At 38.5% G+C, this 25,374-nt stretch overlaps 1 protein-coding gene across 1 annotated transcript in view; it reads left to right on the forward strand.

The window, feature by feature from the left end:
- The first annotated feature begins 891 nt into the window (after positions 1 to 891).
- The window catches only part of TLR6 (toll like receptor 6), a 54,843-nt gene continuing 30,360 nt past the window's right edge, over positions 892 to 25,374 (forward strand). Inside the window, exon 1 of the mRNA XM_023549796.2 lies at positions 892 to 1,003. The gene's annotated coding sequence lies outside the window, so the exon portion shown is untranslated. The remainder of the gene's footprint in view (positions 1,004 to 25,374) is intronic.

Genomic DNA, 25,374 nt, shown 5'->3' on the forward strand with positions numbered 1-25,374 from the left:
TGTCAGTAGCAGTAATAACTCCACCTGTGGAAGGTTCTGGGTTACCTGGATTATCCCTGGGGATTGGGATGAAGTTTCTAGTCAGAAAATTAGTGAGAGTTGTGTGTATGATCCTTTTTTTTTCTTCCTGTTATATTTCATGGTAACATCTTACTGCTTCCGAAATCTGCCTGTCAGCTTTAGCAAAGAGATCGGTGTTTGAGTCTGTGTTTTCAAGCAACTGAAGTCCCTGATTTCGTTTAGAAGACTAAATCTATGTGGCAGTGTTTTGAACTGTAAATCATAAAACTGAACACCTGGGAGTGAACACCTAAGAATGATAACATCAGCAAAGTACACTGCAACATTGTATGTAGTACATATTACTAACCATAAAGTTTAAGGAAAAAAAAAAGCCGTAAACGTGGTTCGTTGTAACTAGAATATGCCATAAGTAGGGGACTACCTGTGTCAACTACTAAACTTTCCTTGAAAGGTGATTAAAAAAAAAAAAAAACCCAACAAATCTTGAGCCTAAGCATATATTATTTGAAAGTATCTCATCAGCTAAAATAATGCTCCAAAATTGCTGGGTAATTGGTAGCTGCAATTATTTTGGAAATGTTAGATATTGTGATAACAGAAAATGGGCAAAGTTCAATAATTTTACTCCCCGATGACAATGTAGCATTCAGGCTACAAACTCTTACAGATAAATATTAGAAAATTTTTTTCTTCACACTGAAATTACCATAAGCGGCTTGCTCATAAGAATTTAAAATTTTGATTAATGTCCTGCTGACTGACATGCCTTCTTTGCCGTGCTGACTCACATGCCTTCTTTGCAGGGGCCACCTAGGAAAGGGAAATTAACATCTAGGTGCAATTCCAGGGAGGCTCAACAGATGGCACAAAACCATTTGGAACACATTCCTTTCCTTATATGTAAACCCAGGACTTTCATTTGTCAAACGCCTATTTTTCTGTAGAAGTCATTTTCTCTTCTTCCAAGAAAGAAATCTTGGTAAGTAAGAAAACTTTTGTGGGTTTTTTCAGATGATGGCATAATGACTTTAAGTAAGCAAGAACATGCTAGCACTTATACAGGAAATAGGAAACTTACCTTTGACCTTTTTGCAACATTATTTTTAGTGTTGTTATTTTCAATGTCAATGTCTTTTCAATTGTACGTGAAAGAGAGCAAAGTAGGGCGAAGATATAGGGATAACTAGCACTAGTACTGAAAGTAGAGGTAAAAATTAACTTTATGTAATTTATTTCTTCTGCTTTCGTCTAATATATTTTATCTTTCATCTTTCTCTAGTTCCTTGTTTTCAGTAACAGTTTATACTACTACGTGTTTGTTCTCTATCACGTCTACTGTAATTGTCTGTATCTGTCACTAATTTATAAACGTTTAGAGCAGCGATTATGTCAGTCATATTTAGATCTTTAGCGTCTAGTCCAGTGCTGGTACAGAGAAGACTCTGAATAAACATTTATTAAATGGAGGAAGAGGAAGAAACCAGGTTCTTCTTAACTTTGAATCCCAGGCAGTGCCTAGGACTTGCCTTGTGCTATGAAGCCTCTCACCTAAAGTTTGATGAATGAAACAATGTTTCTCCTGTGTGTTTGTTGACTTGATTATGGAATTGTTTCTACACTTACCTCACTTCCTATTTTTTTCTGATCTTTTCCTTTGTTGTAGTTTTTATTCTCATAGATCCCATTCATCACTGGTTTTTCCTGAAGTGGAGTTCTTGCACTCTGTCATTTTTTTCTCCCTCTTTTCATTTGATACATTAAAAAAAAAAGAAAACTTTTACCTCTTACCACTTTTTACGTTCTTTTTAATCTTCCAACCCTATCTCCCTTTTTTCCTCTCATGTTTTTCAGAAATGTGAAATTGCTCACCTTGTTCCGTAAGTGCATACACTAGGAATCACTTGAGGATATATTAAACACCCCCAGAGAAATACTTGTGTTTTCATAGCAGAATCCTATGAAAGGACAGCTGATCAACTTTCCTACATGGAGACTGAGATTCAATTCCCTGAACACTGACATTAGGGGAGGACCTCTCGGGTAGGTCCTCATCCATAAATGTCAATTACCTAACAGCATGTGGAAGGTGTTCTCTTTATATATATATATTCCAAATAATACAAGTGTACTCCTTTAAATATAAAAGGTTTTACATTAGCTATATATTTTTTTTATTAACTTTTATTGAGCTTCAAGTGAACGTTTACAAATCAAGTCAGACTGTCACGTATAAGTTTATATACACCTTACTCCGTTCTCCCACTTGCTCTCCCCCTAATGAGTCAGCCCTTCCAGTCTCTCCTTTCGTGACAATTTTGCCAGCTTCCAACTCTCTCTGTCCTCCCATCCCCCCTCCAGACAGGAGATGCCAACACAGTCTCAAGTGTCCACCTGATATCATTAGCTCACTCTTCCTCAGCATCTCTCTCCTACCCACCGTCCAGTCCCTTTCATGTCTGCTGAGTTGTCTTCGGGAATGGTTCCTGTCCTGGGCCAACAGAAGGTTTGGGGACCATGACCGCCGGGATTCCTCTAGTCTCGGTCAGACCATTAAGTCTGGTCTTTTTGTGAGAATTTGGGGTCTGCACCCCACTGATCTCCTGCTCCCTCAGGGGTTCTCTGTTGTGCTCCCTGTCAGGGCAGTCATCGGTTGTAGCCGGGCACCATCTAGTTCTTCTGGTCTCAGGATGATGTAAGTCTCTAGTTCATGTGGCCCTTTCTGTCTCTTGGGCTCTTAGTTATCGTGTGACCTTGGTGTTCTTCATTCTCCTTTGCTCCAGGTGGGTTGAGACCAATTGATGCATCTTAGATGGCTGCTTGTTAGCATTTAAGACCCCAGATGCCACATTTCAAAGTGGGATGCAGAATGTTTTCATAATAGAATTATTTTGCCAGTTGACTTAGAAGTCCCCTTAAGCCATAGTCCCCAAACCCCCGCCCTTGCTCCGCTGACCTTTGAAGTATTCAGTTTATCCCGGAAACTTCTTTGCTTTTGGTCCGGTCCAGTCCAGTTGAGCTGACCTTCCATGTATTGAGTATTGTCCTTCCCTTCACCTAAAGCAGTCCTTATCTACTAATTAATCAGTAAAAAACCCTCTCCCACCCTCTCTCCCTCCCCCCCCGTAACCACAAAAGTATGTGTTCTTCTCAGTTTATACTATTTCTCAAAATCTGATAATAGTGGTTTTATACAATATTTGTCCTTTTGCCTCTGACTAATTTCGCTCAGCATAATGCCTTCCAGGTTCCTCCATGTTATGAAATGTTTCACAGATTCGTCACTGCTCTTTATCGATGCGTAGTATTCCATTGTGTGAATATACCACAATTTATTTAACCATTCATCCGTTGATGGACACCTTGGTTGCTTCCAGCTTTTTGCTATTGTAAACAGAGCTGCAATAAACATGGGTGTGCATATATCTGTTTGTGTGAAGGCTCTTATTTCTCTAGGGTATATTCCAAGGAGTGGGATTTCTGGGTTGTATGGTAGTTCTATTTCTAACTGTTTAAGATAACGCCAAATAGATTTCCAAAGTGAATGTACCATTTTACATTCCCACCAGCAGTGTATGAGAGTTCCAATCTCTCCGCAGCCTCTCCAGCATTTATTATTTTGTGTTTTTTGGATTAATGCCAGCCTTGTTGGAGTGAGATGGAATCTCATCGTAGTTTTAATTTGCATTTCTCTAATGGCTAATGATCGAGAGCATTTTCTCATGTATCTGTTAGCTGCCTGAATATCTTCTTTAGTGAAGTGTGTGTTCATATCCTTTGTCCACCTCTTGATTGGGTTGTTTGTCTTTTTGTGGTTGAGTTTTGACAGAATCATGTGGATTTTAGAGATCAGGCGCTGGTCGGAGACGTCATAGCTGAAAATTCTTTCCCAGTCTGTGGGTGGTCTTTTTACTCTTTTGGTGAAGTCTTTAGATGAGCATAAGTGTTTGATTTTTAGGAGCTCCCAGTTATCTGGTTTCTCTTCGTCATTTTTGGTAATGTTTTGTATTCTGTTCATGCCTTGTATTAGGGCTCCTAGGGTTGTCCCTATTTTTTCCTCCCTGATCTTTATCGTTTTAGTCTTCATGTTTAGGTCTTTGATCCACTTGGAGTTAGTTTTTGTGCATGGCGTGAGGTATGGGTCCTGTTTCATTTTTTTGCAAATGGATATCCAGTTATGCCAGCACCATTTGTTAAAAAGACTATCTTTTCCCCGATTAACTGACACTGGGCCTTTGTCAATTATCAGCTGCTCATATGTATTTTTTTTTTTTTTTATATGTGGACGGATTTATATCTGGGTTCTCAATTCTGTTCCATTGGTCTATGTGCCTGTTGTTGTACCAGTACCAGGCTGTTTTGACTACTGTGGGTATATAATAGGTTCTAAAATCAGGTAGAGTGAGGCCTCCCACTTTCTTCTTCTTTTTCAGTAATGCTTTACTTATCCGAGGCTTCTTTCCCTTCCATATGAAGTTGGTGATTTGTTTCTCCAACACATTAAAAAATGTCATTGGAACATGGATCGGAAGTGCATTGTATGTATAGATGGCTTTTGGTAGAATAGACATTTTTACTATGTTAAGTCTTCCTATCCATGAGCAAGGTATGTTTTTCCATTTAAGTATGTCCTTTTTAATTTCTTGTAGTAGTGCTTTGTAGTTTTCTTTGTATAGGTCTTTTACATCTTTGGTAAGATTTATTCCTAAGTATTTTATCTTCTTGGGGGCTACTGTGAATGGTATTGATTTGGTGATTTCCTTTTTGATGTTCTTTTTGTTGTTGTAGAGGAATCCAAGTGATTTTTGTACGTTTATCTTATAACCTGAGACTCTGCCAAACTCTTCTATTAGTTTCAGTAGTTTTCTGGAGGATTCCTTAGGGTTTTCTGTGTATAAGATCATGTCATCTGCGAATAGAGATAATTTTACTTCCTCCTTGCCAATCCGGATGGCCTTTATTTCTTTGTCTAGCCTAATTGCTCTGGCTAGGACTTCTAGCACGATGTTGAATAAGAGCGGTGATAAAGGGCATCCTTGTCTGGTTCCTGTTCTCAAGGGAAATGCTTTCAGGCTCTCTCCATTTAGAGTGATGCTGGCTGTTGGCTTTGTATAGATGCCCTTTATTATGTTGAGGAATTTTCCTTCAATTCCTATTTTGGTGAGAGTTTTTATCATAAATGGGTGTTGGACTTTGTCAAATGCCTTTTCAGCATCAATTGATAAGATCATGTGATTTTTGTCTTTTGTTTTATTTATATGGTGGATTACATTAATGGTTTTTCTAATATTAAACCAGCCTTGCATACCTGGTATAAATCCCACTTGGTCGTGGTAAATTATTTTTTTGATATGTTGTTGAATTCTATTGGCTAGAATTTTGTTGAGGATTTTTGCATCTATGTTCATGAGGGATATAGGTCTGTAATTTTCTTTTTTTGTGATGTCTTTACCTGGTTTTGGTATCAGGGAGATGGTGGCTTCATAGAAGGAGTTAGGTAGTATTCCGTCATTTTCTATACATTAGCTATATTTTTAAGACAACTCTTAAGTTGCCTTAAGTCGACTTTTTCAGTTTATAAAACATGTTCAAAACGGGAAATTTTAGAAAACATACAAAAGTATAAAAAATAAAATTAAACTCATCTATAATTCGGAGAACCAGAGATGACCACTATTAGAATTTGATATATTTCCTTCCCGTCCTTCCTCTCGACTTTGCGCAGATATGGGGTTTTAGTCATATTTTACAAAATTGGAATTCTACTGCATACACAGTTCTGTATACTTTTATTCACTCAAAATTATGTTATAGGCGTCGTTTTTTCTCACAAGCGCAACATTTGTGGCTATATATTACACCATGTTATTGCTGTTGTTGCTGTTGTTGAGTCGGCTCTGACTCTTGGTGACCTTGTGTGTAGCAGAACAAAACGTTGCCCATCTTCGTGATTGCTGGTGTGTCTGAGTCCATTGTTGAGGCTATTGTGTCGATACACCTCACTGAGAGTTTCCATTTTCTGCATCAGATGTTCTGAGGTTTGAAAAAGATTTTTCATTATGTAATGAGCATCCTCATATTTTTGTGTATATCTATGATTATTTCTTTAGAAGAAAATCCCTAGATGTGTAATTGTTAAAACAAGGGTACACATATTTTTAAGGAATTTATAGAAATGACCAAATTGCCCTATAGAAAGGTTGTACTACTTTTTAAAATTTCTGCCAGTAAATGAGAGTTCTTGTCGAGTTCCCACCTACTAATCCTGGCTCTTACATTTTTGAATTTTCTTTATTTGGTGGGTGAAAAAAATCATACCTGTTCTGTTTATATTGCTGAAGAGAAAAATTCCCATTCTACTCCCTTCATCTTTTTACGCTTAATTATCTTTAAAGTAAATTATAGACCTGCTGACATTCTACCCCAAATGCTTCATTCTGTATCTCTAAAAAAGATCCATTTTCCTACGTAGCCCAATAACGGTATCAAAAATTAACAATTGTTTAATACCATCTAATACCTGGTCTGTCTTAAAATCCTCCCTCCCCTTATTACCCAAATATCTTTCCCAGGGGGCCTGTTTAAAATGAAATGTCATCCCTGATTATGAGTTTCACCTGGGTGTGTACTATTTTGTTTGTTTAATATGCATTTCTATTTCTCTGTGATTAGATATTATTCATATTATTAGCTATTGGTTATTTTTTATTTTTGTAAATTATCTGAGCAAATAATGTGCTCTACTTAATTTTGAATGTTGAATATTTGAGAAATGCAGGTAAAAACTAAGAGGAAAACAAAACTCCCTTTTAATCTTATACAGATAAATCACTGTTAGCATCTTGGTATATATCCACAAGCGTGTGAACCTATTTACTTCTGTACATATTCTTTTACAAACGACTTTTTGTCACTTACCTGTAGATATTATTTTCCGTGAAATTATGTTTTCATATTTTTAAGACCACATGGTAGTATTTAATTATATAGAGGTATAATTTATTTGATAACCTCCTATTTTTGGACAATTAGATTTCTTGTCCAAATAGTTTACTCTGAGCTGGCCACTTTATTGAACTCTTACTGGTTCTAATAATTTTTCAATTCCTTCTTTTTAGTTTTCCACATTGACAGTCATATCATATAAAAATAATAATTTTATTTTTTCCATTACAATATTTCTACCTCTAATTTTTTTTTTTCCCCCTTATCACACTGGTTGTAACTTCCTGAACAATGTTAAAGAATAGTGAGTCTTGGCATCTAACAACAACAACACCCTTGACACTGACTTAAACAGGAATGCCTTGGGGGAGAGGTTTATTGGCTTAAATTAGATATTTGAAATCTTCTTTATTAAGTTTTCAAAGAATCATTTTTATATCTAGTTTAACTAGAGTTTTACTTTTTAATCAATGATGAACACTGAATTTTATCAAATAAACTTTTAAAATCTACCAAGATGCTCATTTGTTTTTCTACTTTGTCCTATTGATGTATTATTGCCATAAATTTGCTAATATTAAACCATTTTTACAATCTCAGAAATACCTTAATTACTCATTGTGTATTATTCCTTCAATATAGAGCTAGATTGATTGGGGATTCTTTATTCTGATCCTCTCCCCCTCAAATATTTGGAATTTATGCCTTTTGTTTTTATTTTCTAATCATTATTCTTAATTTAATAAAATGCATACTTAAACATTCTTATAACAACATCTTTAGTTAATTGGTACCTCTGTCTTCCCCTCACTCAGGCAAGGATCTTAACATGCTTTTAGTTCACTGTCTCTTTCTCTCCCCCCAACTCCTGACCTCCCTGTTATTATTAGAAATTTTAGTTCCAGCTTGTTATTAAAATTCTTGTCATCAATATTTATTGGGACTTATTAGTAAATTTTACTACTTTCTCTGCTAACTATTCCTTCTTAAACCTCTTACCGTCAAGTTGCTTCTGATTCATAGAGACCCTCTAGGACAGAGTAGAACTGCCCCCTATAGCTTCCAAGGCTGTAAATCTTTATGGAAGCAGACTGCCATATCTTACTCCCATGGAGCGGTTGGTGGGTTTGAACCGCCACTTTTTTTGGAGTCAGCTTTTTTTTTTTTTTCTGCAGTCTATCCTCTGGTAATTCAGAGATGGTTATGTCTTCCATGTATTTTATCATTTCTTTCCCATATTCCATCTTTTTTGTCCCTCTATGCTGTGTTCTGGGAAAACTTCCCTGGTTTTCTATATCACCAGTTTACTCATCAACTGTGCCACTGCAATTCAACTCACTCAATGAAATTTCTATTTCAATGTTTAAGTTTCATGGTTCCTACTCAAATTTCTTTTAGAGTCTTGCCTCTCTCTAAAGAAATCTATTCTAAATGCCTATTCTGCTCTTTTATCTCTGTTTCCTTAGATGTTAACTTCTCTCATATCTTGAGTTTGGTTTCTGTCACATCATTGGCTTTCTGCAAAAGTTTTGTGCTTCTTGGTTGCGTGACACAAACTGTGGCTGAAGCTCCTTGTTAAACTGCTGTTGTTCTGTTTTCACAGTCTGCTTGTCAGAAGGACGGATTAAATCAGTCTGTATTTTCTATTGGTGCTGTAAGAAATTTCCAAAATTTAATGGCTTAAAACAACACATATTCATTATCTTACAGTTCTGTTGATCACAAGTCCAACACAGGTCTCACTGGGCTAAAATCAAGGTGTGGGCAAGGCTGTGTTCCTTCTAGAGGTTCTTGGGGAGCCTCTATTTTCTTGCCTTTCCAGCTTCTAGAGGCTGCCCACATTCCTCAGCTCATGCTCCCCTTCTCCCATCTTCAGAGCCAGCAATGATGGATCAAGTCCTTCTCACCCTGAATCACTTTGACCTTCTCTTCTGCCTCCATCTCCCACTTTCAAGGACCCTCGTGCCCATCATTGGGCCGCCTGTGTGATCCAGTACACTCTTCCTATTTTAAAGTCAGCTGTTTAGCAACCATAATTCCATCTCCAACCTTAATACTCATTTTCCATGTGACAGTAGATGTACACATTCTGGGAATTAAGAAGTAGACAACTTTGGGAGGCCAATATTCTGCCTATCATAGTCCAATCTGCTTTTGGATTTCAGAGACTTCTCTTAGTTTCAGTTCCCCTAAGGGCTTCCTGGAGTCCTAGTGCTGCATTGGTTAAGTGCTCAACTGCTAACTGAAAGGTCAGCAGTTTGAACCCACCAGCCGCTTTGTGGGAGAAAGATGTGGTAGTCTGCTTCCATAAAGATTACAGCCTTGGTAACCTTATGGGGCAGTTCTACTCTGTCCTGCAAAGTCACTGTGAGTTGTGATCTACTGGATGGCAATGGGTTCAGTTTTTAAGGGCTTCCCTTCTTGCTTTTTCAGTGCACTTGTGGATTTATTTTTATATATGTATTCTTTTTTCATCTCAGGGAATTAGGGCAAGAGGAGGAAGCTGGAGTACGTGCTCACCACACTCTTGGCTCTCATAATTTTTATTGTAAATTGAAAATGTGATTTTCTTGATCCAGAAGTTAGAGTATTTCTAAAGAAGAAGCTTAAGTTTGTCTTTTATAGTCAGAAATTTGACTCGTACAATTTTTGCTCTGGGGTGTTTATTTAAAAAAAAATGATTTGATCTGATAGACAATTTTAGTAAATACTCCATAACCTTGGGACTTAGATATATTGTATTCTCTTTTTGTAGGATACAAAGTTTATAAGTCTCTATTAAATCCTTTATTATTTTATTTAAATCCTCCATATGTGTTTATTTTTTGCTACTTGATCTAACAAAGACCCACATAATATACTAAACACTTTTGCTCTCAATGTCTCCTTATGTTTTTAACATTTTTTTTTCTTGGCTTTATAAATATTTTGATGCAATGTTATTTACTGTATGTGTTATCTCCTGCATCTTCTTTGTGATCTATTTGTTTGACCACAATATGAAATAACAGTTTCTACTGCCATTGCCCATTTCTCTGGCACCCTGAACCTGTGGAGAATTGTATATGCAAACTGCAATTCCTGACATGTCCATCTACTGGTGTGCTTATCTCTGTCCCTACCTACAAGTATTGTTCTCTGGGTTCCACAGCTCAGAAAGCATGTGCCCCTCATGTCCTTCTCTATCTCTTGTCCAATTCTTACCTGGTACTGTCCATTATTAACTAAGTGTAGAAATTTGGCAGGGCGTCGGGGGAATTGAAGGATGGTAGTCTGTAGAAGGAAAACTCAGTATTCTGACCCACTCACATGAGAACCTCTAGGGTAAAAGGACTGCTGCTGAATTTCATGGCCAGTACTCATCCTTGGTGTTTGAATTAGAGGCAAACAGAGAAGGGGGACAGTTTCTTCACACCTTTTGCCAGGGAGTCTTTTCTAGGCTAAGCTTGGGCATGCCAGGCTTTCCTTAATACAGCTCCAGTTACTTTTTCATGAGTGGAGATGCTTCTGGATTCTGCCATTCATTTCCCATCCTTCTTTGTTTTTGGTGGCAAGGTGAGTTTTCAGATGTTTCTGGGTCTTCATTGGTATTTAAATGGACAGTTAGGAGAGGCTATATAGATGGAATGGTGTCCCTGGGTGGCACAAATGGTTAAGTGCTTGGCTACTAACTGAGAGGTTGGTGGTTTGAATCCACCCAGAAGAGCCTTGGAAGAAAGGCCTGGTGATCTACTTCCAAAAGATCACAGCCATTGAAAATCCTATGGAGTGCAGTTCTACTCTGAAACACACAGGTTTTCCATGGGTTGGAAATGACTTGATAGCAATTAGTTTTAGGCTTTAAAAAAATTTTTTTTGGTATGTATGGAGCAGTGAAGGACTTTTAACCATATGCCATTTTGTAATGAAATGGTCGTGTCCCCCAACTCTGAAGAGCTTTCACTCTTACAAAGAATGGTTTGTTGAAACCCTACTCTCTATTTCCAACATATTCTCTGGTGATGAAAAGTGAATCCTTTAGTAAATAAAACTGAATAACAACAAACAGGAAAAACCTGCTCTCAATTATTCCTGCTACACAAGATCCTACTTCAAGAAATGTCACTTTTCTGCACAGATCAGAGACCATGGGACTGGAGCCAGCCTGGCAGTTCCATCTCCTTTTTCCCAGTCACCAACATGGGGTGGTACACCTGCCTCCACCCCTCAGCCAGATATCTGCCTGACCTGTTTGTGGAATGACCTGTTTAAAAAAAAGAAACTTTTTTTGTTTTTGAAAAGACCTGTTTAGCCTGTATTAAGTCTATCTCTTTGAATGGCCCCATGAATCATCGTATCATTTCTGCCACCCATCTGTAGCTGGTTTTGTCAGGTCCAATTCATAGAAGTGAAGGGAATAGGTAGCTTTTCCTTGTAACACAAACGTGGCCTCATCCAACCATCATCTGCTCCCATAAAAGGATTTACTCCTGTCACATACCCCAGAGCGTTAGCCACCAAGCCACAGATGGATTAGCCTCCCACCCAGGCCTCACTGTCCTCCTCCTTCTCACCCTTTTCATCTCATGCTGCCTTGGCCAAATTGAACTGAGGATCTGAAAATCTAGCCCATTGTTGGCCTTCCTCTGCAATGCCCAACAGGAAGTCTTCTCAGGCTCGACGAAACATTCAGACTCATAAGCCCCAAATAGGCCACACTTGGTGGCAGTTTACACAGAAGGACGGAGGAGATGTTTCCTACCTGGCATTTATAGTTGATGCATAGTCCTGATAATCTGGGTGCAATTTACCAGTCAGAGGCCATTTCTACACTAAGCAATGTTGCCTGGTAACACAGCTGACATTCTACTTGCATTGCATGTTTAGGAAAACAGAGCTAGAAAGTTAACCTGAGGTCAGATTAATCCTTGGAGAAAGAGAGAAAGAGTTTTGTTTACCCATTACCCACAGTGGGTCACTGGTTGCAGCAGATGGCTAAGTTTAATGCCAAATTGGATACTAGTATAGACTCCTAAGAACGTCTCATGGTTTCTAACTGGCTCCTCGCTTATCCTTTTATACAATTTCAGATTATCAAACAGGCTGGTCTAACAGTTTGGGATAAAAGTACTGCTTCTTTAAAATACAGACTAAAGTACAGGTCTAATTAAAATGGACCATGCTCCTGTAGTTAATACATAGACAGTTGATTTTTCTTCCAGGACAATTTCTATTCATTTCTTTTTTATTAGTAGACTTTATTTTTTAGAGCAGTTTTAAGTTTACAGAAAAATTGAGTAGATAGTACAGATGCTTCCCATATACGTTTTGCATTCATGTGGTACATTTGTTACAATCGAAGAACCAATATTGATATGTTACTTTTAACTACGTAGTTTACATTAGGGTTCACTCTTTGTGTTGTATTGCTCTGTGGGTTTTGAAAAATGCCTAATGACAGTGTCATACAGAATGCAGCATTATAATATGCAGAACAGTGTCACTGCCCAGGAATGTGTCATCTGTTCATCCTTCTCTCCCTTCCCCTAGAGCCCCTGGTAACCACTGATTTTTTTTTTTTTGTTTTTACTGTCTCAATAGTTTTTCCTTTTCCAGAATGTCATATAGTTGAAAGCATACAGTATTGTTATGGATTGAATTGTGTCCCTCAAAAATACATGTTGGATTGCTAACCCTGGTACCTGTGGATGTGATTCAGTTTGGAAATAGGGTTTTTGTTATGTTAATGAAGTCATGCCAGTGTAAGCTGAATGTTAAACCTAATCACTTCTTCTGAGCTATAAAAAGACTGGAAAGGTTATAGCGACACACATGGGGGAAGACAGATGCCATGTGAGGATCGTCTACAAGCCTGGGAACCAAGGAATTCCTAGGGCTACTGACAAAATAAAGTCTTATAATGTATTATAATGACAAGTGCAGAGACCTGGAGATAGAAAAGGGAAGAACATGCTCAGTATTTCTCAAGCTGAAAGAATTGAAGAAAAAATTCATGCCTTGAGTAGCAATGTTGAAGGATTCTGTGAGAAAAATATCAAATGATGCAGGAAGCATCAAAAGAAGATGGAAGGAATTTAGAGTCACTATGCCAAAAAGAATTGTTTGATGTACAAACACCTCAGGAGGTAACATATTATTAGGAACTGATGGTAATGAAGGAAGAAGTCCAAGCTGCACTGAAGGCATTGTCGAAAAACAAGGCTCTGGGAATCGATGGAATACCACTGAGACGTTTCAACAAATGGATGCAGTGCTGGAAGTGCTCACTTGTCTATGTCAAGAAATTTGAAGACAGCTACCTGGCCAACCAATCGGAAGAGATCCATATTTTTGCCTATTCCCAAGAAAGATGATCCAACCAAATGCAGAAATTATCAAACAATATCATTAATATCACACGCAACCAAAATTTTGCTGAAGATCAGCAGTATATTGACAGGGAACTGCCAGAAATTTAAGCTGGATTTAGAAGAGAAGATGGAATCAAGGATATCATTGCTGATGTCAGGTGGATCCTGGCTGAAAGCAGAGAATACAGAAAGATGTTTACCTGTGTTTTATTGACTATGCTAAGGCACTTGACTGCGTGGAGCATAACAAATTATGGATAACATTGCGGAGAATGGGAATTCAAGAACACTTAATTGTGTCCATGAGGAATCTGTACATGGATTAAGAGGCAGTCATTCAAACAGAACAAGGGGATACTGCGTGGTTTAAAATCAGGAAAGGTGTGCATCAGGGTTGTATCCTTACCATACCTATTCGATCTGTATGCCGAGCAGATAATCCGAGAAACTGGACTATATGAAGAATAACAGGGCATCAGGATTGGAGGAATACTCAATAACAACCTTCAATATGCAGATGACACAACCTTGCTTGCTGAAAGTGAAGAGGACTTGAAGCACTTACTGATGAAGATCAAACACCACAGCCTTCTGTATAGATTACACCTCAACATAAAGAATACAAAACTCCTCACTGGACCAATAAGCAACATCATGATAAATGGAGAAAAGATTGAAGTTGTCAAGGATTACATTTTACTTGGATCCACAATCAACAGCCATGGAAGCAGCAGTCAAGAAATCAAAGGATGCATTGCATTGGGCAAATCTGCTGCAAAAGACGTCTTTAAAGTATTAAAAAGCAAAGATGTCACCTTGAAGACTAAGGTGCACCTGACCTAAGCCTTGGTGTTTTCAATCACCTCATATGCGTGGAAAGCAGGATAATGAATAAGGAACACTGAAGGATAATTGACACCTTTGAATTATAGTGTTGACGAAGAATATTGAATATACCATGGACTGCCTATAGGGTCACTATGAGTCAGAATTGACTCAAAGGCAATGAGTTTAGAGATGAGTTATGGACTGCCAGAAGAATGAACAAATCTGTCTTGGAAGAAATACAACCTGTCTTAGAAGCAAAGATGGCAAAACTACATCTCACATACTTTGGACATGTTTTCAAGAAGGATCAGTCTGTGGAGAAGGATACTGTGCTTGGTAAAGGAGAGGGTCAGCAGAAGAGGGGAAGACTCTCAGTGAGATGGATTGGCACAGTGGCTACAACAGTGGGCTCAAGCATAGCAACGATTGTGAGGATGACTCAGGATCAGGCAGTGTTTCCTTCTGTTGTGCATGAGGCCACTATGAATCAGAACCAACTCGACAGCACCTAACAATAACAACAATCAACAAGGAAGGAATCAACATGGCTGAGGCCCTGATTTGGACTTTTAGCCTCCAGAACTGTGAGAAAATTAAGTTTCTGTTCTTTAATGCCACCCACCTGTGGTATTTGTGGTATGGCAGCACTAGGTAACTAAGACAAGTATGTGGCTTTTTCAGACTGGTTTCTTTCTCTTAGCATTATGCAGTTAAAGTTCCTCCATGTCTTTTCATAGCTTGGTAATTCATTTCTTTTTTTTTTTTTTTATAATAACTTTTATTAAGCTTCAAGTGAACGTTTACAAATCCAATCAGTCTGTCACATATAAGTTTACATACATCTCACTCCCTACTCCCACTTACTCTCCCCGTCTTGAGTCAGCCCTTTCAGTCTCTCCTTTCTTGACAATTTTGCCGGCTTCCCTCTCTCTCTATCCTCCCATCCCCACTCCAGACAAGAGTTGCCAACACAATCTCAAGTGTCCACCTGATATAATTAGCTCACTCTTCATCAGCATCTCTCTCCCACCCGCTGACCAGTCCCTTTCATTTCTGATGAGTTGTCTTCGGGGATGGTTCCTGTCCTGTGTCAACTGAAGGTCTGGGGAGCATGGCCGCCGGGGTTCCTCCAGTCTCAGTCAGACCATTAAGTTTGGTCTTCTTATGAGAATTTGGGGTCTGCATCCCACTGATCTCCTGCTCCCTCAGGGGTTCTCTGTTGAGCTCCCTGTCAGGGCAGTCATCGATTGTGGCCGGGCACCAACTAGTTCTTCTGGTCTCAGGATGATGTAGGTCTCTGGTTCATGTGGCCCTTTCTGTCTCTTGGGCTCTTAGTTGTCATGTGGGCTTGGTGTTCTTCATTTTCCTTTGCTCCAGGTGGGTTGAGACCAATTGCTGCATCTTAGATGGCTGCTTGTTAGCATTTAAGACCCCAGACGCCACATTTCAAAGTGGGATGCAGAATGATTTCATAATAGAATTATTTTGCCAATTGACTTAGAAGTCCCCGCAAACCATGTTCCCCAGACCCCCGTGCTTGCTCCGCTGACCTTTGAAGCATTCATTTTATCCCGGAAACTTCTTTGCTTTTGGTCCAGTCCAATTGAGCTGACCTTCCATGTATTAAGTGTTGTCTTTCCCTTCACCTAAAGCAGTTCTTATCTACTGATTAATCAATAAAAAAACCCTCTCCCACCCTCCCTCCCTCCCCCCCTCGTAACCACAAAAGTATGTGTTCTTCTCAGGTTTACTATTTCTCAAGATCTTATAATAGTGGTCTTATACAATATTTGTCCTTTTGCCTCTGACTAATTTTGCTCAGCATAATGCCTTCCAGGTTCCTCCATGTTATGAAATGTTTCAGAGATTCGTCACTGTTCTTTATCGATGCGTAGTATTCCATTGTGTGAATATACCACAATTTATTTATCCATTCATCCGTTGATGGACACCTTGGTTGCTTCCAACTTTTTGCTATTGTAAACAGAGCTGCAATAAACATGGGTGTGCATATATCTGTTTGTATGAAGGCTCTTGTATCTCTAGGGTATATTCCTAGGAGTGGGATTTCTGGGTTGTATGGTAGTTCTATTTCTAACTGTTTAAGATAACGCCAGATAGATTTCCAAAGTGGTTGTACCATTTTACATTCCCACCAGCAGTGTATGAGAGTTCCAATCTCTCCGCAGCCTCTCCAACATTTATTATTTTGTGTTTTTTGGATTAATGCCAGCCTTGCTGGTGTGAGATGGAATCTCATCGTAGTTTTAATTTGCATTTCTCTAATGGCTAATGATCGAGAGCATTTTCTCATGTATCTGTTGGCTGCCTGAATATCTTCTTTAGAGAAATGTGTGTTCATATCCTTTGCCCACTTCTTGATTGGGTTGTTTGTCTTTTTGTGGTTGAGTTTTGACAGAATCATGTAGATTTTAGAGATCAGGTGCTGGTCGGAGATGTCATAGCTGAAAATTCTTTCCCAATCTGTAGGTGGTCTTTTTACTCTTTTGGTGAAGTCTTTAGATGAGCATAGGTGTTTGATTTTTAGGAGCTCCCAGTTATCGGGTTTCTCTTCATCATTTTTGGTAATGTTTTGTATTCTGTTTATGCCTTGTATTAGGGCTCCTAGGGTTCTCCCAATTTTTTCTTCCATGATCTTTATCGTTTTAGTCTTTATGTTTAGGTCTTTGATCCACTTGGAGTTAGTTTTTGTGCATGGTGTGAGGTATGGGTCCTGTTTCATTTTTTTGCAAATGGATATCCAGTTATGCCAGCACCATTTGTTAAAAAGGCTATCTTTTCCCCAGTTAATTGACACTGGTCCTTTGTCAAATATCAGCTGCTCATACGTGGATGGATCTATGTCTGGGTTCTCAATTCTGTTCCATTGGTCTATGTGTCTGTTGTTGTACCAATACCAGGCTGTTTTGACTACTGTGGCTGTATAATAGGTTCTGAAGTGAGGTAAGGTGAGGCCTCCCACTTTCTTCTTCTTTTTCAGTAGTGCTTTGCTTATCCGGGGCTTCTTTCCCTTCCATATGAAATTGGTGATTTGTTTCTCTATCCCCTTAAAATATGACATTGGAATTTGGATCGGAAGTGCGTTAAATGTATAGATGGCTTTTGGTAGAATAGACATTTTTACTATGTTAAGTCTTCCTATCCATGAGCAAGGTATGTTTTTCCACTTAAGTATGTCCTTTTGAATTTCTTGTAGTAGAGCTTTGTAGTTTTCTTTGTATAGGTCTTTTACATCCTTGGTAAGATTTATTCCTAAGTATCTTATCTTCCTGGGGGCTACTGTGAATGGTATTGATTTGGTAATTTCCTCTTCGGTGTTCTTTTTGTTGATGTAGAGGAATCCAAGTGATTTTTGTATGTTTATTTTATAACCTGAGACTCTGCCAAACTCTTCTATTAGTTTCAGTAGTTTTCTGGAGGATTCCTTAGGGTTTTCTGTGTATATAATCATGTCATCTGCAAATAGTGATAACTTTACTTCTTCCTTGCCAATCCGGATACCTTTTATTTCTTTGTCTAGCCTGATTGCCCTGGCTAAGACTTCCAACACGATGTTGAATAAGAGTGGTGATAAAGGGCATCCTTGTCTGGTTCCCGTTCTCAAGGGAAATGCTTTCAGGTTCTCTCCATTTAGAGTGATATTGGCTGTTGGCTTTGCATAGATGCCCTTTATTATGTTGAGGAATTTTCCTTCAATTCCTATTTTGGTAAGAGTTTTTATCATGAATGGGTGTTGGACTTTGTCAAATGCCTTTTCTGCATCAATTGATAAGATCATGTGGTTTTTGTCTTTTGTTTTATTTATGTGATGGATTACATTAATGGTTTTTCTGATATTAAACCAGCCTTGCATACCTGGTATAAATCCCACTTGATCAGGGTGAATTATTTTTTTGATGTGTCGTTGGATTCTGTTGGCTAGAATTTTGTTGAGGATTTTTGCATCAATGTTCATGAGGGATATAGGTCTATAATTTTCTTTTTTTGTAATGTCTTTACCTGGTTTTGGTATCAGGGAGATGGTGGCTTCATAGAATGAGTTGGGTAGTATTCCGTCATTTTCTATGCTTTGGAATACCTTTAGTAGTAGCGGTGTTAACTCTTCTCTGAAAATTTGGTAGAACTCTGCAGTGAAGCCGTCCGGGCCAGGACTTTTTTTTGTTGGGAGTTTTTTGATTACCGTTTCAATCTCTTTTTTTGTTATGGGTCTATTTAGTTGTTCTACTTCTGAATGTGTTAGTTTAGGTAGGTAGTGTTTTTCCAGGAATTCATCCATTTCTTCTAGGTTTTCAAATTTGTTAGAGTACAATTTTTCATAATAATCTGAAATGATTCTTTTAATTTCATTTGGTTCTGTTGTGATGTGGTCCTTCTCGTTTCTTATTCGGGTTATTTGTTTCCTTTCCTGTATTTCTTTAGTCAGTCTAGCCAATGGTTTATCAACTTTGTTAATTTTTTCAAAGAACCAGCTTTTGGCTTTGTTAATTCTTTCAATTGTTTTTCTGTTCTCTAATTCATTTAGTTCAGCTCTAATTTTTATTATTTGTTTTCTTCTGGTGCCTGATGGATTCTTTTGTTGCTCAGTTTCTATTTGTTCAAGTTGTAGGGACAGTTCTCTGATTTTGGCTCTTTCTTCTTTTTGTATGTGTGCATTTATTGATATAAATTGGCCTCTGAGCACTGCTTTTGCTGTGTCCCAGAGGTTTTGATAGGAAGTATTTTCATTCTCGTTGCTTTCTATGAATTTCCTTATTCCCTCCTTGATGTCTTCTATAACCCAGTCTTTTTTCAGGAGGGTATTGTTCATTTTCCAAGTATTTGATTTCTTTTCCCTTGTTTTTCTGTTATTGATCTCTAGTTTTATTGCCTTGTGGTCTGAGAAGATGCTTTGTAATATTTCGATGTTTTGGAGTCTGCAAAGGTTTGTTTTATGACCTAATATGTGGTCTATTCTAGAGAATGTTCCATGTGCGCTGGAAAAAAAAGTATACTTTGCAGCAGTTGGGTGGAGAGTTCTGTATAAGTCAATGAGGTCAAGTTGGTTGATTGTTGTAATTAGATCTTCCGTGTCTCTGTTGAGCTTCTTACTGGATGTCCTGTCCTTCTCCGAAAGTGGTGTGTTGAAGTCTCCTACTATAATTGTGGAGGTATCTATCTCGCTTTTCAGTTCTGTTAAAATTTGATTTATGTATCTTGCAGCCCTGTCATTGGGTGCGTAAATATTTAATATGGTTATGTCTTCCTGATCAATTGTCCCTTTTATCATTATATAGTGTCCTTCTTTATCCTTTGTGGTGGATTTAAGTCGAAAGTCTATTTTGTCAGAAATTAATATTGCTACTCCTCTTCTTTTTTGCTTATTGTTTGCTTGATATACTTTTTTCCATCCTTTGAGTTTTAGTTTGTTTGTGTCTCTAAGTCTAAGGTGTGTCTCTTGTAGGCAGCATATAGATGGATCGTGTTTCTTTATCCAGTCCGTGACTCTCTGTCTCTTTATTGGTGCATTTAGTCCATTTACATTCAGGGTAATTATAGATAAATAAGTTTTTAGTGCTGTCATTTTGATGCCTTTTTATGTGTGTTGTTGACAATTTCATTTTTCCACATACTTTTTTGTGCTGAGGCGTTTTTCTTAGTAAATTGTGAGATCCTCATTTTCATAGTGTTTGACTTTATGTTAGTTGAGTCGTTACGTTTTTCTTGGTTTTTGTCTTGAGTTATAGAGTTGTTATGCCTTTTTGTGGTTACCTCATTATATACCCCTATTTTTCTAAGTAAAAACCTAACTTGTATTGTTCTATATCGCCTTGTATCACTCTCCATATGACAGTTCAATGCCTCCTGTATTTAGTCCCTCTTTTTGATTATTGTGATCTTTTACCTATTGACTTCCATGATTCCCTGTTATGTGTATTTTTTTTTTAATTAATTTTAATTTGTTTGTTTTTGTGATTTCCCTATTTGAGTTGATATCAGGACGTTCTGTTTTGTGACCTTGTGTTGTGCTGATATCTGATATTATTGGTTCTGTGACCAAACAATATCCTTTAGTATTTCTTGTAGCTTTGGTTTGGTTTTTGCAAATTCTCTAAACTTGTGTTTGTCTGTAAATATCTTAATTTCGCCTTCATATTTCAGAGAGAGTTTTGCTGGATATATGATCCTTGGTTGGCAGTTTTTCTCCTTCAGTGTTCTGTATATGTTGTCCCATTCCCTTCTTGCCTGCATGGTTTCTGCTGAGTAGTCAGAACATATTCTTATTGATTCTCCCTTGAAGGAAACCTTTCTTTTCTCCCTGGCTGCTTTTAAAATTTTCTGTTTATCTTTGGTTTTGGTGAGTTTGATGATAATATGTCTTGGTGTTTTTCTTTTTGTATCAATCTTAAATGGGGTTCGATGAGCATCTTGGATAGATATCCTTTCGTCTTTCATGATGTCAGGGAAGTTTTGTATCAGAAGTTCTTCAACTATTTTCTCTGTGTTTTCTGTCCCCCCTCCCTGTTCTGGGACTCCAATCACCCGCAGGTTATCCTTCTTGATAGAGTCCCACATAATTCTTAGGGTTTCTTCATTTTTTTAAATTCTTTTATCTGATTTTTTTTCAGCTATGTTGGTGTTGATTTCCTGGTCCTCCAGATGTCCCAGTCTGCATTCTAATTGCTCGAGTCTGCTCCTCTGACTTCCTAGTGTGTTGTCTAATTCTGTTATTTTATTGTTAATCTTTTGGATTTCTACATGTTGTCTCTCTATGGATTCTTGCAACTTATTAATTTTTCCAGTATGTTCTTGAATAATCTTTTTGAGTTCTTCAACAGTTTTATCAGTGTGTTCCTTGGCTTTTTCTGCAGTTATCCTAATTTCATTTGTGATATCATTAAGCATTCTGTAAATTAGTTTTTTATATTCTGTATCTGATAATTCCAAAATTGTATCTTCATTTGGGAAAGATTTTGATTCTTTTGTTTGGGGGGTTGGAGAAGCTGTCACGGTCTGCTTCTTTAAGTGGTTTGATATGGATTGTTGTCTCCGAGCCATCACTGGGAAACTAGTTTTTCCAGAAAATCCGCTAAAAAAAAACTGCAGTCAGATCCCTATCAGAGTTCTCCCTCTGGCTCAGGCTATTCAGATGTTAATGAAGCCGCCTGCGAGCAGTCCAAATCCCTGCGGGACGGTTCCCCGGCTCGGATGCTGCTCTTTCTGCTCCAAGATCAGTCACTGCCTCCCGGGGACTTCTCCTACCGGCTGCGTCCCACGCCGGCCGTGGAACCGGCTGGTCCCCTTCCCGGGGTTAGTTCAGGGGGGTGGAGCAGGTCTCTGTGCTTGGGCCGTACCTGACTGGTACGCTGGCTCCAGGCTCTGGAAACTATCGCTGCTTCCCCGTATTAGTTCGTTCTCCGTCTCTAAATCTGTGTTTGTTGTTCAGGGTTCGTAGATTGTTATGTATGTGATCGATTCACTTGTTTTTCCGTGTCTTTGTTGTAAGAGGGATCCGAGGTAACGTCTGCCTAGTCCGCCATCTTGGCTCCGCCCCTCATTTCTTTTTATTGCTGAATAATATTTCATTATATAGATGCACCACAATTTGTTTATCCATTGACGTATTAAAGAGCATCTTAGTTCCTTCCAGTTTTTGGTAATTATGAATAAAGATGATACAAACATTTGTGTACAGATCTTTGTGTGAATGTAAGTTTTCAATTCATTGGGTAAATACCTAGGAGTGCGATTGCTGGATCATATGTTAAGACTATGTTTAGCTTTGTAGGAAACTGCCAGACTATTTTCCTAGGTGGCTACCATTTTGGATTCCTACCAGCAATGGAGGAGAGTTCTTGTTGCTCCACATCCTCACCAGCATTTGATGTTGTCAGCGTTTGGGATTTTAGCCATTTGGATAATATATAAGAGTGCCTGAGTAGCACAAATGGTTGATTGCTCAGCTACTAACTGAAAGGTTGGTGGTTCGAATCCATCCAGAGGTGCTTTGGAAGAAAGCCCTGGTGATATGCTTCTGAAGGATCACAGCCTTGAAAATCTAATGGAATGCAGCTCTACTGTACATACATAAGGTTGTCAAGAGTTGAAATGGACTATTATTTTAATTTGCAATTCCCTGGTGACATATAATTTTGAGCAACTTTTCACAGGCTTCTTTGCCACCAGTATATCTTCTTTGGTGTGGTGCCTGTTCAGGGATCTTATCCATTTTTTAATTGTGTTGCTTGTTTTCTTATTGTTGATTTTTAAGATTTCTTTGTATATTTTGGATACATGTCTTTTATCACATATGTGTTTTGCAAATGTTTTCTCTGATTCTGTGCTTGTCTTTTCATTTTCTTTTTTATTGTGCTTTAGATGAAAGTTTACAGAGCAGATTAGTTTCTCATTAAACAGTTAATACACAAATTGTTTCGTGACATTGGTTGCCAACCCCACGACGTGTCAACACTCTCCTTCTCAGCCCCAGTTTTCCTGTTGCCGTTTGTCCGGTTTTCCTGTCCCTTCCTGCCTTCTTGTCTTTGCTTTTGGGCTGGGGTGCTCACTAGTCTCCTATGCATGAATTGAACTATGAAGCACATTCCTCATGTGTGTTATGGTTGGCCTTAAAGACCTGTCTAATCTTTGGCTGAAGTGCGAACCTCAGGAGTGACTTCATTACAGAGTTAAAAGGGTGTCCAGGGGCCATACTCTCAGGGTTTCTCCAGTCTCTGTCAGACCAGCAAACCTGGTTTTTTGTGTGTATGAATTTGAATTTTGTTCTACATTTTTTCTCCCACTCTATCCAGGACCTTGTATTGTGATAACTGCCAGAGCAGCTCATGGTGGAATCCAGGCGCCATCTAGTTGTTCTGGGCTCAGTCTGGTGGAGGTTGTGGTACTTGTGGTCCATTAGTCCTTTGGACTAATCTTTCTCTTGTGTCTTTGATCTTCTTCATTCTCCTTTGCTCCATCCAGGATGGGACCAGTAGGTGTATCTTAGATGGCTGCTGGCAGGCTTTTAAGACCCCAGTTGCTACTCACCAGACTGATATAGAACATTTTCTTTATAGACTATGTTAGGCCAATTCAGCTATATGTTCCCCGAGACAATGGTCTCCAGCCCTCAGCCTAGCAGCTCGGTCTCCCAGGGTATTTGAGTTTGTCTGTGAAGCTTCTGTGACTTTGCCCTTGTCAAGTTCTGCTGACTTCCGCAGTATTGTGTACTGTCTACCCTTCACCAAAGTTACCACTTATCTACTACCTACTTAGTGTTTTTCCCTCCCCACTCCTCCCCCTTAACCATCAAAGATTGTTTCTTTCTGTGTGTAAACCTTTTCACGTGCTTTAATAATAGTGGTCTCATTCAGTATTTTGTGATTGACTTATTTCACACAGCTTAATGCCCTCCAGATGCATCCATGTCTTGAGATGTTTCGAGAATTCATCATTGTTCTTTGTTGTGTAGTATTCCATTGTGTGTATGTACTGTAGTTTGTTTATTCATTCATCCGTTGATGAACACTTAGCTTGTTTCTGTCTTTTTGCTATTGTGAATGATGCTACAATGACCATGGGTATGCATATGTCTATTTGTGTGATGGCTCTTATGTCTCTAGGATATATTCCCAGGAGTAGGATTGCCGGTTTGTATGATATTTCTATTTCTAGCTTTTTAAGGAAGCTCCATATTATTTTCCAAAGTGGTTGTACCATTTTCCATTTCCACCAGCAGTACATGAGAGTTCCAATCTCCCTGCAGCCTCTCCAACATTTGTTATTTTCTGTTTTTTTTTATTTGTGCCAGTAACGTAGGGGTGGGATGGTGTCTCATGGTAGTTTTGATTTGCGTTTCTCTAATGGTTAGTGATTGCAAGCATTTCCTCATATTTTTGTTAGCCACCTGAAGGTCTTCTTTAGTGAACTGTCTGTTCATATTCTTTGCCCATTTTTTAAATTGGATTGTCATTTTGTTTTAGAGGTGTTGGATTTCCCCATAGATTTTAGAGATTAGAACTTTGTCGGATACGTCGTAGCCCAAATTCTTTTCCAAGCCTGTACAGTCTCCTTTTACTCTCTTGGTGAAGTCTTTTGATGAGCGTAAGTGTTTAATTTTCAGAAGATCCCATTTATCTAGCTTAACTTCTCGTGCTTGTATATTGTTAATTATCATTTGTATCTTGTTTATGCAGTATATTAGGGCCTTTAGCATTGACATTATTTTTTGTTCCATTATCTTTATTGTTTGTGGTTTTATGTTTTGGTCTTTGATCCATTTTGAATTAGTTTTTGTGTGTGGTGTGAGGTCTGGGTCCTGTTTCATTTTTTTTCAGGTGGACATCCAGCTTTGCCAGCACCGTTTGTTAAAAAGGCTGTCTATTGTCCCTTTAATAGACATTGGGGTTTGTCAAAGATCAGGTGGCTGTAGGTAGATGGATTTACATCTGGATTCTCGATTCTGTTTCATTGATCAATGTGTCTGTTGTTGTACCAGTATCAGGCAGTTTTGACTACCATAGCTGTATGATAGGTTCTGGGGTCAGGTGGGGCGAGGCCTCCTACTTTGCTCTTCTCTTTCAACATTGCTTTACTTACCTGGGATCTCTCTCCTTTCCATATAAATTTGATAATTAGTTTTTTCATCTTGTTAAAGAATGCTGTTGGCATTTGGATTGGGATTGCATTGTATCTGTAGATTGCTTTGGGTTGAATTTACATTTTCACAATATTGAGTCTACCTATCTGTCATGGATTGAATTGTGTCCCCCAAAAATGTGTGTATCAATTTGGCTGGGCCGTGATTCCCAGTATTGTGTGACTGTTCGCCATTTTGTCATCTGATGTGATTCTCGTATGTGTTGTAAATTCTGCTTCTATGATGTTTATGAAAGGGGATGGATGGCAGTTGTGTTGATGAGGCAGGACTCAATCTATGGGATTTGATTGTGTCTTGAGCCTGTTTCTTATGGAATATAGAAGAGAGAATCAAGCAGACAGACAGGGAGACCTCATACCACCAAAAAAAGAGTGCTGAGAGCAAAGCGTGTCCTTTGGACCTGGGGTTATTGCACAGAGAATCTCCTAGTCCAGGGGAAGATTGATAAGAAGGACCTTCCTCCAGAGCTGACAGAGAGAGAAAGACTTCCCCTGGATCTGATGCTCTGAATTTGGCCTTCTAGCCTACCTTACTGTGAGGAAATAAATTTCTCTTTGTTAAAGCCATTCACTTGTG

Source organism: Loxodonta africana, chromosome 5 (assembly GCF_030014295.1).
Source record: "Loxodonta africana isolate mLoxAfr1 chromosome 5, mLoxAfr1.hap2, whole genome shotgun sequence".
Classification (NCBI taxonomy): Eukaryota; Metazoa; Chordata; class Mammalia; order Proboscidea; family Elephantidae; genus Loxodonta; species Loxodonta africana.